The 14,003-nt window shown below is 34.1% G+C and overlaps 1 non-coding gene across 1 annotated transcript; it reads left to right on the plus strand.

Annotated features, from left to right (window-relative positions):
• The first annotated feature begins 6,636 nt into the window (after positions 1 to 6,636).
• TRNAN-GUU (transfer RNA asparagine (anticodon GUU)) lies at positions 6,637 to 6,710 on the plus strand. The gene has a single exon. It is a non-coding gene; the product is annotated as a tRNA-Asn (tRNA).
• The last annotated feature ends 7,293 nt before the right edge of the window (positions 6,711 to 14,003 follow it).

Below are 14,003 nucleotides of genomic sequence, written 5' to 3' on the forward strand. Positions count from 1 at the left end.
GCACTATCTTATTAGAGGGGAAAAATTTCATAATGAATTTCTCAGCAAGGGTGTGCCAATTGGTTATAGAGTTGGATGGAAGGGAGTTCAACCATTCTTTGGCTTTGTCAGCCAGTGAATGAGGGAAGAGCTTCAATCTTAACACATCATCCGAGATGTTAGGATTCCTAAAAGTGTTGGCCACTTCTATGAAATTTCTAAGGTGCTTGTGTGGGTCTTCCATCAACAACCCATGAAACTGCCCCATGTTTTGAAGCATGGTGAACATCACCGGTTCTAATTTGAAGGGCACTCCATTCACAGGTTGGGCTATGCTTGGATCTAACTCATCCAACACAGGTATGATGAAGTCCATCATGGACCTATCATTATCATTTATAACAGGTGGTTCCCTTATCCTTGCAGGTCCTCCTACCCCATCATTCCCATTTACACTTCCTAAATCCTCCATTTCTTCAATTTCTAGAAGTGGAATTTGCCTATGTGCTATCTGGGCTCTTCTCCTAACTCTAAATGTCCTTTCAGGTTCAGGGTCAATTGAATATATGAACGGGTGTGGAGTTGCACTCATGCACCCCTTTTAACTAAAACAGGTAAACCTGGCTTAGCTAAAACACCTAAATTACTAACCAACTTTTATGCAGAACAAGCAATAAATAAACACACAAGAACCTGCAAGCAGAAAAGTCCCAAGACAGTTCACAGCCTGACGGCTTTATAAGGCAGTAACAACTCACCCTCACACAGGGTGGAACTAATAATTAAAATAAGAATGAAACTAAAAAAAAAAATTAAATGACATACAATAAACAGAATATGAACAGAACAGATTTTAAACTACCAATATTCAAGATACTATAGAACTAATAACTAAACAAACTGAAATAGAATTCAAATGAGCTACACTAAAAACAGCAAACAGAAGCAGTTCAAAAATAGCAATCACACAGGAATCTGATCATATACGCCTCGATCCCCGGCAACGGCGCCAAAAACTTGTTGCCTTGCTAACAGTTGTGCAAGTAATGCGCGCAAGTATACGCGACAACAAGTAATATAGGGCTGTTATAAGTCCCAGATATCGTTCCCACAAGGATCGTTGGCGTTTTGAAATAACTAAAGTTTGTAATTGCTTAAAACTGAGTTACTATTTGAAAATAAAAGAAATACAAATTGTAAGGTAAAAATAATCTAGAATGGATCTAAAATACTACTGTTCACTTTTCTTTTAAAATATTTCTGAATTACTTTACTAAGTTATAAAATAAGGAGTAAGGTTGAAGAAAATTAACTGACAGATGTGAAATGATTTTTTTTTTTTTTTTTGTATTTAAAATTGGAAACAGAACAGAGATTGAAATATGAAATAACAAAGGAAAATAAAAATCTGAGTTGATAAAGAGGTTTTAAAAAAAGGTGGGTTGAGTTCTGGCTCTCCTTCCCCACAGTGCTTGAAAAATAATTTGATTAACAAAAAGCTCATTCTAAGATTCTCAGTTAACAGGACTGTATTGTTAATTTTTAATCTCTTAAAAATTATTTTATCCCAAAGTTGCCCACTTCCATATCTCTATGCCAAGTGGGATTAGGACTCTTGAGATTCAGGTCCAATATTACATGAGGACTCATTCATTTCTGAATTGAGATCCCTTAGATGATTTCTCATCTAAGTCCATGTGTCTAATGCAGAATCCAGAATTAATTGTTTCTCAACAACTAAATCCTAACCAAACATCTGACATTTGGCCAAAATGCAGATAATTTTAAACATTAGAAACTGCATTAAACAAGTGAGATATAAACATTAAAACCAGGAAATCAAATATTTGACAAGCACTGAGGTTTGGGTATCACCTAAACCCAACCTCTAAAAAGTTAGCCACTATCCATATGGATGAGGCTTACACACAGTAACAGAGAACTACAGAAATCACAAAATACAAATTCTAAAAACTAAAATTACAGCACTGGCCTAACAACCGGCAATCTCAGTGCTGTAAAGACATGCATCAAGTTCATCAAATGAACCAGAATCTCATTACAAAACAGAAATTAAAAGAAAATAAAAAATTGTCCAGAAAACAAAAACTGAGAAAAACGATAAATCAGAAATCAGGAGTGGGAAGAAGGTTCCTTTTGACTCACCCTCTTTCCCTTTTTATAGGGTTCCTTTCCTTCTTTGCGCGATTTTCCTCTCCAGCTCAGCAGGTATACACGCGCTCCTTGCGCGTTACACACCGGTGGTCCCCAACAGCTCCCTCCTCAGACAATCTAAATGGATTGTTGCTCCTTCACCCCGTACGTAAACTTGCGCCCACAAATCGCTCCAGCCTCCACTCTCAAAAAAGTATCCAGCTCATCCACTCAGCAAGGGGTTGTTGTTTTGACGTTTTCTGTATGAGGAAAGGGTGTCTAGGGTTTGGTTAATCTCTCAATGAACCGTGATTGAGGGTTTATCTTGACAAATAAACCAAATACAGAGAACGGTTTGGCTTTGCAAATCGATTTGTGGTCAGGAACTTTGGTCGGTTGTGTGCTAGGGTTTTCTAGCAGCCCTTTCTTCTCGTTTCTGACTCTGTCTCTTCCTTTCTTTAATTTTTCTTCATCTGGGCTTTTTAGGTCCGGCCCATCACTTCCCTGTATTTTTTTTCTCATGCTGACTTCTTTTCTTTCCTCTAATGGGTATTTCTGATGAAAAAGGAAAATGGGCCTGAAAAATGGAATGTTACAGCCCATTAGCACTTTAATCAGTAAATTCAACTCAGTGTAAATTTGGGGCTTTTACTAACATAAAAAGTATTCTTTTATTTCCATTTGCACATTAAAACCATATGTTTCAAGTCTCATTTCAGAGACTTATCAGTACTCCTGGTAAAGGATTGTTATTTCGACGTGATGGCAATCTATCTTTAGAAGTCTACACAGATGCTGATTATGCTGGATCCGTGACTGACTGTCGTTCTACCACTGGTTATTGCATGTTTCTTTGCGATAACTTGGTGACATGGAGAAGTAAGAAACAAGATGTGGTTGCCAGATCAAGTGCAGAAGCTGAATTTCGAGCTATGGCTCAAGGCATTTGTGAGCTACTGTGACTGAAAATTGTACTTGATGATCTCAAAATAAAATGTGAGGGACCTATGAAGCTGCTATGTGATAATAAGTCCGCTATTTGTATAGCTCATAATCCAGTTCAACATGATCGGACTAAACATATTGAGGTCGACCGTCATTTCATCAAAGAGAAACTTGATAGCGGGTTGATTACCACTCCATACATTCCCACTGGGCGTCAATTAGCTGATCTATTAACAAAGGGGCTTCCTTCAGACAGATTTCAAGAACTTACTAGCAAGCTGGGAATGATAAATATCTATTCTTCAGCTTGGAGGGGAGTGTTGTAAATATTCTTATTTATTTATTTGTTATTTGTTATATTGGGCTTAGCCCATTAGGTCAAGTATTCTAGGTCGTGTATTCTCTATAAATAGATAACCCTTTTGTACATATAATTTACAATTCTATAATATATTAGAATATCCTTTTTCAAGTATTATTCTTTCATTCATTTTAGATCAAGGATGCTTCTTCCAAAAGCCTACTTTTGTATATTGGTTTATGCTTTACACACTAGTGTCTCATTTAGTTCTCCTTTGTTCTTCTCTCAAGCCCTTTTTTCTTATTTTTTCTGAGGACCAACCATTTTCATATGTAATGTTTCTCTCAATGCAGTTGGCACTGTACCTGGGATTCCATGTGCATTATTGTAGTGGGTACGAATCAGTATAACCTTGAATCAAATAAGCAATCCTAACCAATTGTCACTGTGCTAATGCCAACGGTGACTGATTGTGTCGCTTAGCTATTATGATTCCTTTCAATGAAATTTTAATTGCCACTTTTGGTGGGCCATCCATAATGCAGGAAGCACAATAACTAGTAGAATGCTTTTTTAAGAGCATGATGAGTCAACCAATGTGTCTGTGTCCTTCACCTTTGGTTATTCAATGAAGCTCCCTTTTCCTCTCACATTTTATTCTTGCTTCGTATATTGATTAGTTTTGGTTTATTCGCCAATGCTTTCACTGATGATTATATTATTTTTAGAAATGGTGGAGATTGGAGAATCAAGCAAATGACTTCTTATAATATGGTTAATAAGATAATACACCGGAGGGTGATGGTCCTGATTCCCATTTTTTTTTTTTTTCCTTTGTTTCTTGCATTCTCATTTGTCTTTTCTTTTAAATGATGCCTCGGCTGAAATATGCAAATCTTAGATAAAAATTCGAAGTGAAGATTGGATTTAGTAACTTTTGCCGAAGATGTCTCTACTTTAGGCATGAATTGGTTCATAGTCAAATTAATATATGGTAATATTGATTAATTTTTCTAATTCAACTCAAATTGTTTAGTAAATAAATCAATGATATTAAACCCAGATTGAAGTGGCCACTCCAACTGGTTGAACCGAGAATCCAACTCCCATCCGATCCAAATTGATCATTGGACCGGATCTGCAATCTAACCTGTTAAAAATTGGGTTCAACCTATTGAGAATTCAAGTTTGAGTGATAAAAGTTTCACATTGAAAAAGAATAGGCTAAGCATATAACACATATAATTAAAAGAACCCATAAAATAGATTACCAAAAAAAAAAAACCCATAAAATCATCCCCTTAAGATTTTGGGTTCAGATGAGATGTCAAACCTCTTATTGTGAGTTTCTCGTTTAGGTCCATTTGATATATGGACATTAGTCTCTTTATCAGAGCTAATAGTTGATTGATCTGAGTATACCGAATATTTAAAGATGGTAATTGGTGTTCGGGCAGCCTTCCTAGCCTAGCCTAGCCTCACTAATTTACATGCCTAATTAAAGAGCATTGTTTGAATTAAATTGTAAAATAATTTATTGTAAAAAGTAATATTAAATGATTTGATAATGATATTTGAAAAGTAATTCTGTAATTCTAAAAGAATTACTTATATATATATATATATATATATATATATATATATATATGAGTTTGGGTTTTGATTACAGTGTAAGATTTACAAGTCTTATTTTTCATCTTAACCATTAGTTTATGTTCATCTAATGATTGTTATTTATTTGAAATTAATAATTAATTAATTGATATAACTCAATAAATTATAATCGTTAGATAGACGAAAATCAAAGTTAAATTAAAAATAAAATTTCTAAATCTTACAGCACAGTCAAGAATGTCTTAATCTAGGAAGCACTGAAGTTCTCAAATAGCATATACATATTGTGTGTTAAATATTTTTAACCTATATCTTTAATTTACTTTTTAAACTTTGATACCAATACAAGTTGAATATCTAATGAATAATTAAGTTAAACTATAATATTTCATTTTATTTATAATAACTATTCACTGACGCTATCTTATTAAACATTAATGTCTTTATTCTAATTTATTATGTGTATTGTTATATTAATACTATATTAATTTTATATGTTTTATTTTATGTCATACTTTATAATTTTTAAAATTATTTTATTCACCTATTAGTGTTATGCTATATTTATGTCATATGTGTAGCATGCATGCTTCCTTGAGTGTAATTGTTATTAGAAAAAGGTTTTAGCAATCTACAACTAATTTTAATTTAATTATTAGAGGTTGATAAAAATATAATTATCGGATCTATCACTGGTTTATTCGATAATATATATTTATCTACTAATAATGAACGAAATATTTACATTAGAGAATGAGTATATATTCTCCTTCGGTCAACTTATTGAACAAATAAGTAATAACATGCCTAGATTCTTGCTTTTCTTAAATAATAAAAAATTAAGAAGAGTTTGGTTTATGAATTATTAATTTCTGCATGATATGCTTGCGAATTCTGTTTTTTTTTTTTTTTTTAAATGTCGAGATCCGCATATGAATCCTAGTGTAAATATGTTTGTTGTAAAAAAATTTATTTTCTTTTGCAAACCCATAATAATAATTCCCCACTATGAAAAGGTACTCGTGCTAAGTTGTTGGTGCTCCAGAATTTGAAAGTAAAGTCTCCTTAAGATTAAAAAAACGTTGCCAATCTTATCATTTGTTCTTCAATATTCTTACTCCTGCTAATTAATCCTCAGCCTAAGTTGGCCTAATGTTGGTCAAGACAGCATCAAATTTAGCACACCCAAAAGAATATCTTTTGAAAATTATTGGTGCACACCGTCTTCTAAATAAAGCACAACCATATATACGAATACACTAACTTTTCAATATTTTTGATTACTTTTCAACGACCTTTAAGATCAAAAAACAAATGATACTATTTACCTTTAATCATTGTCAAAGAGCAACATTGCAGAGAACGAACAGGGTCAAGCTCTTTATCTTCGTTCCTTTTGAAAAAGTGAATGTAATCTGGAGAACATTTTCTATTTATCATCACATATAGTTTCTTAAATTATATTTATTAATATCAAAATCCAACAAATAAAAGTCAAAAACCATTATTAGCTGTTCACAAGGAATAGAAATATTTGTTGCCCCGGTAAAATTTGATTCTTCTTACCTAGACAATCTGGGGTTTGTAAATTCGAATAAATAAAATATATTAAATAATTTAGTAAAGGACGTTCAAAGTAACTTGCTGGAATAGCTCAGTTGGCTAGAGCGTATGGCTGTTAACCATAAGGTCGGAGGTTCAAGCCCTCCTTCTAGCGCTTTTCATTTTTCAATGAGCAATTTTTTTTTTTTAGTACTGAGAGCATTTTATTTTAAATTGACCACACGGCGAACTTTTAAAAAACCTATAATATTTAAATATTAAAACAAGGGTTTGGTGTTTGGCATTTTAAATGATATAAGTTATATTATCTTAGAAGAGAGATAGACACAGAAAAATAGAAATCATGGGAGAGAGAAAATGAGTGATTTTTTTAATTTAAAATTTAAATAATTTTTTTGTGTGTCTGTCTCTCTCTTAAAAGGACAGAGTGTTATGTCATTTAAAATGACAAACACTTTTCCCTTAAAACTATGCTTGCAACAATCACAAGGATCTTATCCTGATTACATTGCTTAAAGATAGGGGGCGAACCAGAGCAGTGGTAAAAACTGTTTCTTCATGACTGAAAGGTCATGAGTTTGAATCCAGAAAACAGCTTCTTTGCAATTATGCAAGGGTAAGACTGCGTACAAAGATTTCCTCCACCCCACACTCGTTAGTCGGGTGATTTTTTAGATGTGGATAACAATTTGTCAAAGGGTGGATATGTATTGTTTATCTACCATATTTTAATTGTTTAATAATGTTGGCCAAATGGTAATAATATATATAGTAAATACAAAACATAGTATATGCTGGAAAATAAATATGTAATATGGTGGGAGATCGAATTTTTAATATGATCAACCCACAATCTTAAAAATCAATACTAGTGTCAATTAAACAACAAATTCATTGAATCTATTAAGGTCAGTCCCATGCAAGATCTAGTGCATTCTAGTGATTAATTTTGGTGCATCTTAAATTTTTAAAATCTGATTAATAACTCAACGATAATAATCGACTATTGTATTATTTTAGACTATATAATATTATTAGATATGTATCAAACTTTTTTGAAAAAAATAGAAATGACCAAACAAGTATACATGAAACATTATATCCCTTTGGAAGAGCCGTTAGATCAAAAAAGATCAACGATTCTGATTTGTAAGCATGTGACACCATTGATCTTTTTTTATTTAATGGCTCTCATATGAGGTGTCGAATTTCAAATTTGACACTGGTGTCAAAGGATCCTACCTCATATATATATATATATATATATATATATTTAATCACTTATATATTTAATCAAAAATATGAAAATTTAGAATTATTTGGCTAAAAAGTATGGACTTTGAATTATTGATTCATGTGAATGGCTTTTACTTTTTTTGTAGGACAATTGAGTTGAATTGGAGCATTGTAGCAATAGTTAAGCCTGAAAGACTTAAAGCAATAAATAAGGAGTAGCAATTTAGTAAATTTTTTCCTAAAAGTGTCTTACGGCCAATTTTTCGTATTCAAGTTGATAGATTTGGATCTCATATTCTTCATATATAAGTTGTAGATCTCTCTTTCATATTTTCAATTAGACTAAGATCATATCAATTGGACGAATATAGCTCAAGTTATGGCCAAAATATGAAATCATAGTTTTGTTGTCAAAATAGCGTATTTTACGCGCTCAAGCCCGTTTAACGCCTAGTTGCGACCCAATTAAGGCTCATTACATTGTTGTCCTCAGCAATAAACAAGAATAAAATAATATGAAGCAGTAAAACAATTTTGTGAGACGAAACACATGAAATTCAAACATAACATTGCATTAAACAAATAATTAGGAACAATTGCTCAAGAGAGTACTATGGTAAGCATGAATTACTTCCATTGTTGAGAACTTCTAATAATAGTTTCTAGTTTTTAATAGGAATATAATCTAACTTGAATCCCTCTCACTAGGATAAATAATACACTCATCACTCAAGTGTTTGGGGGGTAAAATCACTTAGCCCATCAGTGTAATATTACTACCACGGGCTTGATCCTATTCTCAAGTTCCTAAAAGTGAGGAACACAGACAACATGCATATAATGGTCAAAAGGTCTTTTCAGCGTTGTAATATGGTCTGGTATGGGGGTAAGACTATTTGGGAAGTAGTTAAAATTTCTTATATGAGATTGAAACAGATTATCCAATATAAAATTAGTCAATTCATATACATTCCTTCATTACTTTTTCTCTTTACTGGCTGTTTCTTTTCAAACTTCATACTTTTCTCCCTCTTACCACCTTGTTATTTTTTTAATTGCTGCTTCTTTAGAAACAATAAATAAATAAAATACATTTTTTTCTTTTTTTCTTTTTTTCTATTTTTTTCTTTTTAACACAAATATAACTATTGCAGCTTTCTTTAATATTTTTCTTCCTCACTTTGATCATTATTTCCCTCTTCTCATTACTTAACACTATTCATAATAGCTTCACTTGAATATTTGATAAGTCTTTCAATCTCATTCAAAGGTGGGATAATTAAGGATAGGAGTTAAGTAACAGTATGGGTGAATAAAATAAAGATAAATCTCAGGCTCAAAGGGGCTAGCAATGAAAAAAAAATTAGGTGGCCTATTTTAGCCAGTGTTATATAGAATAAAGTGCCTTTATCATCTAATTTATGCATGCATCAAGAGAGAAACAAAGCAAGTTCTAGAGTACTACTATAGTAAGGTCTCTAAATAAAAATTATATTGTTTAGGCTCAAACCTCACATGTTATGGTACCAAGCTAGAATATTATTCTTATTTTCAAATCAGAATATTATCCAAATGTCATCAAAAGGAAAATCATTCAAAGGGGCAGTCATATTCTCCTAAATGAAGTTCAATGCAATATCATGACAGAAAATTCATGGTGAACCTTCAACAATGTCACTTGTGCTTTCTAAAGTCTATTCAGGTTTGTTAACCAATTCAGCTCATACTAACTTAGAACAACATTCAGAGATCAGTAGAATAAGAAAAGAAAACTAAAAATAAAAAAATTAAAATAAAATATAAATATAAAAGAATTGAGATATCTCCTCTGAATTTGAAAATTTTTGTTAGGTGTCTTTCTCTTGGTATCTACTCCTCAGTCAAACATGTTATGCGCCCACAATTTTCAGATTTAGAACATTGTTGTCCTCAGCAATAAATTCTATATGCAAGGCGAATCAATTCTGCACACTTAAAACACTCACGCAGAGATTGCAATAAAAATAAAATGATAATACGAACAACAAAGATCAAAGCGTGAGTAAATATCTCAATACAGTACTAAAGGAAAAAGAAATAAAATCAACAAAATAAAATAAAATAAATAGTACGAAATAAAAAATCTGATTGGGTTGCCTCCCAATTAGCGCTTGTTTAATGTCACGAGTCTGACATACCCCTTTTGATTATGGAGGCTGGTAGCTTGAGCTTAAGGATGACGTCATTCCCTTGCTCAAAATTTGTGTCCTGCCATGATGGTACTCATACGCATTTAGGTGAGGAAGAGTGGTCTCAGGAATTTTAACCTTAGTCTTCACATGTTTTTTCTTGTTCTTGGGCTTTTCCATCTTAACCTTTGGCTTGCGTTCCTTATACTACTTATGTCCTTCTCGTTCTCTTCCTTAACATTTTTCTCAGTAATGTGGTTAACTTGATTTTCAGGTTGAGATGCAGGCAATGGAGCTTCCTTTGTAATTATCTTGAATGTTGCTCGCTCTCCCTCTACCCTTAATATCAACTCGCCCTTAGGTACATCGATTAGTGCTCCTGAGTTTACTAAGAATGGCTTACCAAAGATAATAAGAACACTGTAATCTTCATTTATGTCAAGGATAACAAAATCAATAGGGATTAGAAAGTTATCTACCTTGACGAGCACATCTTCCACAATACCATATGCCTGCTTTGTTTAGCGGTCGATGAGTTGAACATTCATCTTGGTTGGCTTCACTTCATCAATTCCTAGCTTTTTCATCAGGGACAGTGGCATCACATTGATGCTGGCACCAGGATTGCATAAGACTCTAGCAATAGTCATCTTGTCAATGGTGCAGGGAATGCTGAAACTCCCCGAATCCTTTAGCTTTGGAGGCATCTTCCTCTGTATGATCGCACTGCATTCCGCTGTTAGAACAACATGTACATCCTCTGTGAGCTTTCTCTTCTTAGATAAGATCTCTTTCAAGAACTTGGCATATGAAGGCATTTGTTCCAAAGCTTCTGCAAAAGGAATGTTAATATGCAATTTCTTAAAAATATCTAAAAATTTATACAATTGCTTCCTTTGCTCTTGTTGATGGGTCCTTAGTGGATAGGGTGCTTTAGCATATGGATTCGGTTGACTTAAGCCCTTGGGAAGATTCCTTACAGCCCTCTTATCACGATTGATTGCTCCTCCAAAGTAGGTTACATCATCATAATTAGGAGTTTCTTCTTGTTTAGTATCCTCCTATTTTGTCTCCTCCTTCTTTGGGACTTCCATGTCTACTTTAACAGGCTTCTCTTGAGGTTCAATCACCTTTCCACTTCGAGTGGTGATTGCATTGCAGTACTCCCTTGGATTGACCACAATGTCACTTGGCATTATTATAAGAACCCGCACCATTAATTTAGAAATTTAATTAATTAATTATGAGATTAATGAGATAATTCCATAATTGACCCTAATAATTATAAGAAGGCTTATATAATTATGGTAAGTGGTTAATAATGTGGAAAGTCGCTTTTCTGACGAAAAGTGCAGATACCGGTTCTGCCTCATTGTATAAATGTGTACCGATGAAGTATCCCGGAAAATTATGAAAAGTATCTATATGTCACTAGAATAATATATATGACTAGTATAACAAGTTTGGAGTCAAAATAATGAGAACTAGTGTCAGAACTGATATCGGCTACGTAAAAGCGCGTACCAGAAAAGTGCTGCAAAAATAAAATAAAAGTATGAAAAAATTTAGAAAAATGGCTAGGTTCAGAATCCTAAGTTTGTGATTAAAACCCTAAGCGTAGCTATTAGTGCTAATACAGTGTGATTAAAACTTAATGAGGCTATATATAGGATGGCACATGATCCTAGGTCAGAATTTTTGTGCTTTACGTGAGTGTTGCTGAACCTTAGCTGCTGCCACCTTCTCCCTTGGTCACCATTGCATGAGAAACCCTCTAAGTCATCTCTTTTCTTTGATTTCTTCATCTTTAAACAAGTAAACACTTGGGTGTGAGCATTGGTGAGTGAGAAAGGTGTCATCTTCTGAGTTGTGGGTGCTGTGTGTGTGTTGGGAAGAGGCTGCTTCTGAGTTGAGTGGTGTGGAAGTCTTTCCTTTGGTTGTTGAAGCTCCAAGAAGCAATCTTTGTGATGAAAGGACCTTGCTTGAGTGTCATTTTCGTGTACCCTTGGAGTCAGCATCTTGGAGCTGACTTGAGAGCTCTAAGAGCATCATTTATCTCTGCTTTGGAGCTTAGGGTAAGTTGTTGAACCTTGATCATGAGTTTTCTCTAATAAAAGTGGAGTCTTGGCATGTTTAATGAGTTGTTTAAGTAACCAACACCATCACTGACCTAAATGAGTTTAAAGATGCATGCTTTAACGTTTTTAAGTGTTAAAAATGGAACCTTTGAGTGATATCTTCGCGAAATACAGAAACTGTATTCTGTCGCGAAATATCCAGATATTGATATTCAGATATGATATCCGGATATTGATATCCAGATATGGGACTGGTGATATCCGGATATGATATCCCCGACAAATATCCGGATATTCTGGAAATTTTGAGACAGTGACAGTTCTGTTCAGAGAGAACTGTATCATGGGTTTATGGACCCATAATTGGTTAAGCGAACCTCTGTAATAATTAATCTAAGTCAGAATCAAAGTGATTAAGGGCTTATGACTTTGTGAGAAGCCTAAAGACATGAAACATAAAAGGGAAAGCGTTGTCTTTATGTCGTATGTTTGTAGACTATGATTGTTGATATGATTGCTGGTCTAAAACAAATTGTGATTCTGCTGTTTGTGGACTTTGAGCTTGGTTGGACTCTTGGTTGGATAGTTAGCTTGCGAGGTAAGCCTTCGTGTCCTCGGTTTAGCCATTGTTGGTTCCACCATACCCCATGGGGGGATAGTTTATATGCATGATGTGTTTTCATGTATTGATTTTGAAATGCTGTTGAGCTGTTATGTGCAAGTGCTTATAATATGCATGTGTTGTTCCACCTAGACGGTAAGCCTGTGTATGTAGGAGACATACCATAGGGTGATTCTATGGGTGGGTGTAAATAGTGACTTGCACTGATTGTAGGTAATAGACGTATGTAAATCCTGCATTTCTCTGGCCAGTAGAATAGTTGACACACATGACATGATTATTCTGCTGCATTGCACTGATTTTGGAACTTATATTATATTACTGCCTTTGAACTTATATTGCACATGTAAGTGAGCTTGGGGTGGAGAAATCCTTGAGGACCTCTTGCCTTACTGAGATTTCTGTTTAGAGATCTCACCCCACGTTTTGGGCACATTTTCAGGTTCAGGTAATTCGGGGGTTGAGACCTCGGGCGGCAGGAGGCCGGAGCTGAGTTAGATATCTGCTGCTTGTGATGATATGTTGGATGCTGACATGTTGTTTATTTATTACCATGTTGTTTGATTTGAGACTCTGTTGGGCTTTGTTGCCTTATTTGGTGAGCATGGGGGTTTTCCATGCCACATTGATTGACTATGTCTTATTTGGTTTTGTGTTGTATTAATGTATCAGGATTATGGTCTGAACTATGTGTTGTGGTTTCGCGACTTAGATACTCTATTTATATTATGAGGTTATTCAGTGTATTCAGTCTTATTGCAATTGACATACATGCAATGTTTTATTATAAAGGATTAAGTAATCAACTCGGTAATGTTAATGACGTCATAATTGAAAAGAAAAAGTTAATTCTGCATTTTTAATTAAGTGTTGCTTAATACGATGACATGATAACAAACCGGGTATACACGAGGTGTTACAATTGTCCCTGGAGTTCTTTCATTCAATTGCTTGGCCAGCTGTCCAATCTGAGTTTCAAGATTACGAATTATGGCCTCTTGATTCTTGAAATTTGACCTTATATCTTGCATAGAAGCATTAGTGGTAGTGGTTATTGTCTCTACAAGCTTCTCCAAGGCTAAAAATGAGCTAGGTCGCACAGACTGTTGCGACTGTTGTGGTTGTGGATTGTAAGAGAGAGCCGAATTATTCTTCCACCCCATGTTGTTATTGCCTTGGTAGTTGTTTCTTGATGGATTACCTATGTAGTTAACCTCTAGAGGTTGAGCTAATGGACAACTTGCAATTGAGTGTCCCTCAAAATATATGTCACGAATTACCAGCTCTTCAGCATTGATAGCAGAAATTTGATTCTTAGCAACCAGCTTTGTGAGAGACTCCAT

The sequence above is a fragment of the Gastrolobium bilobum genome, unplaced genomic scaffold, assembly GCF_033153095.1.
Source record: "Gastrolobium bilobum isolate Gb01-03AN ecotype WA unplaced genomic scaffold, APGP_CSIRO_Gbil_v1 utg138633, whole genome shotgun sequence".
Taxonomy (NCBI): Eukaryota; Viridiplantae; Streptophyta; class Magnoliopsida; order Fabales; family Fabaceae; genus Gastrolobium; species Gastrolobium bilobum.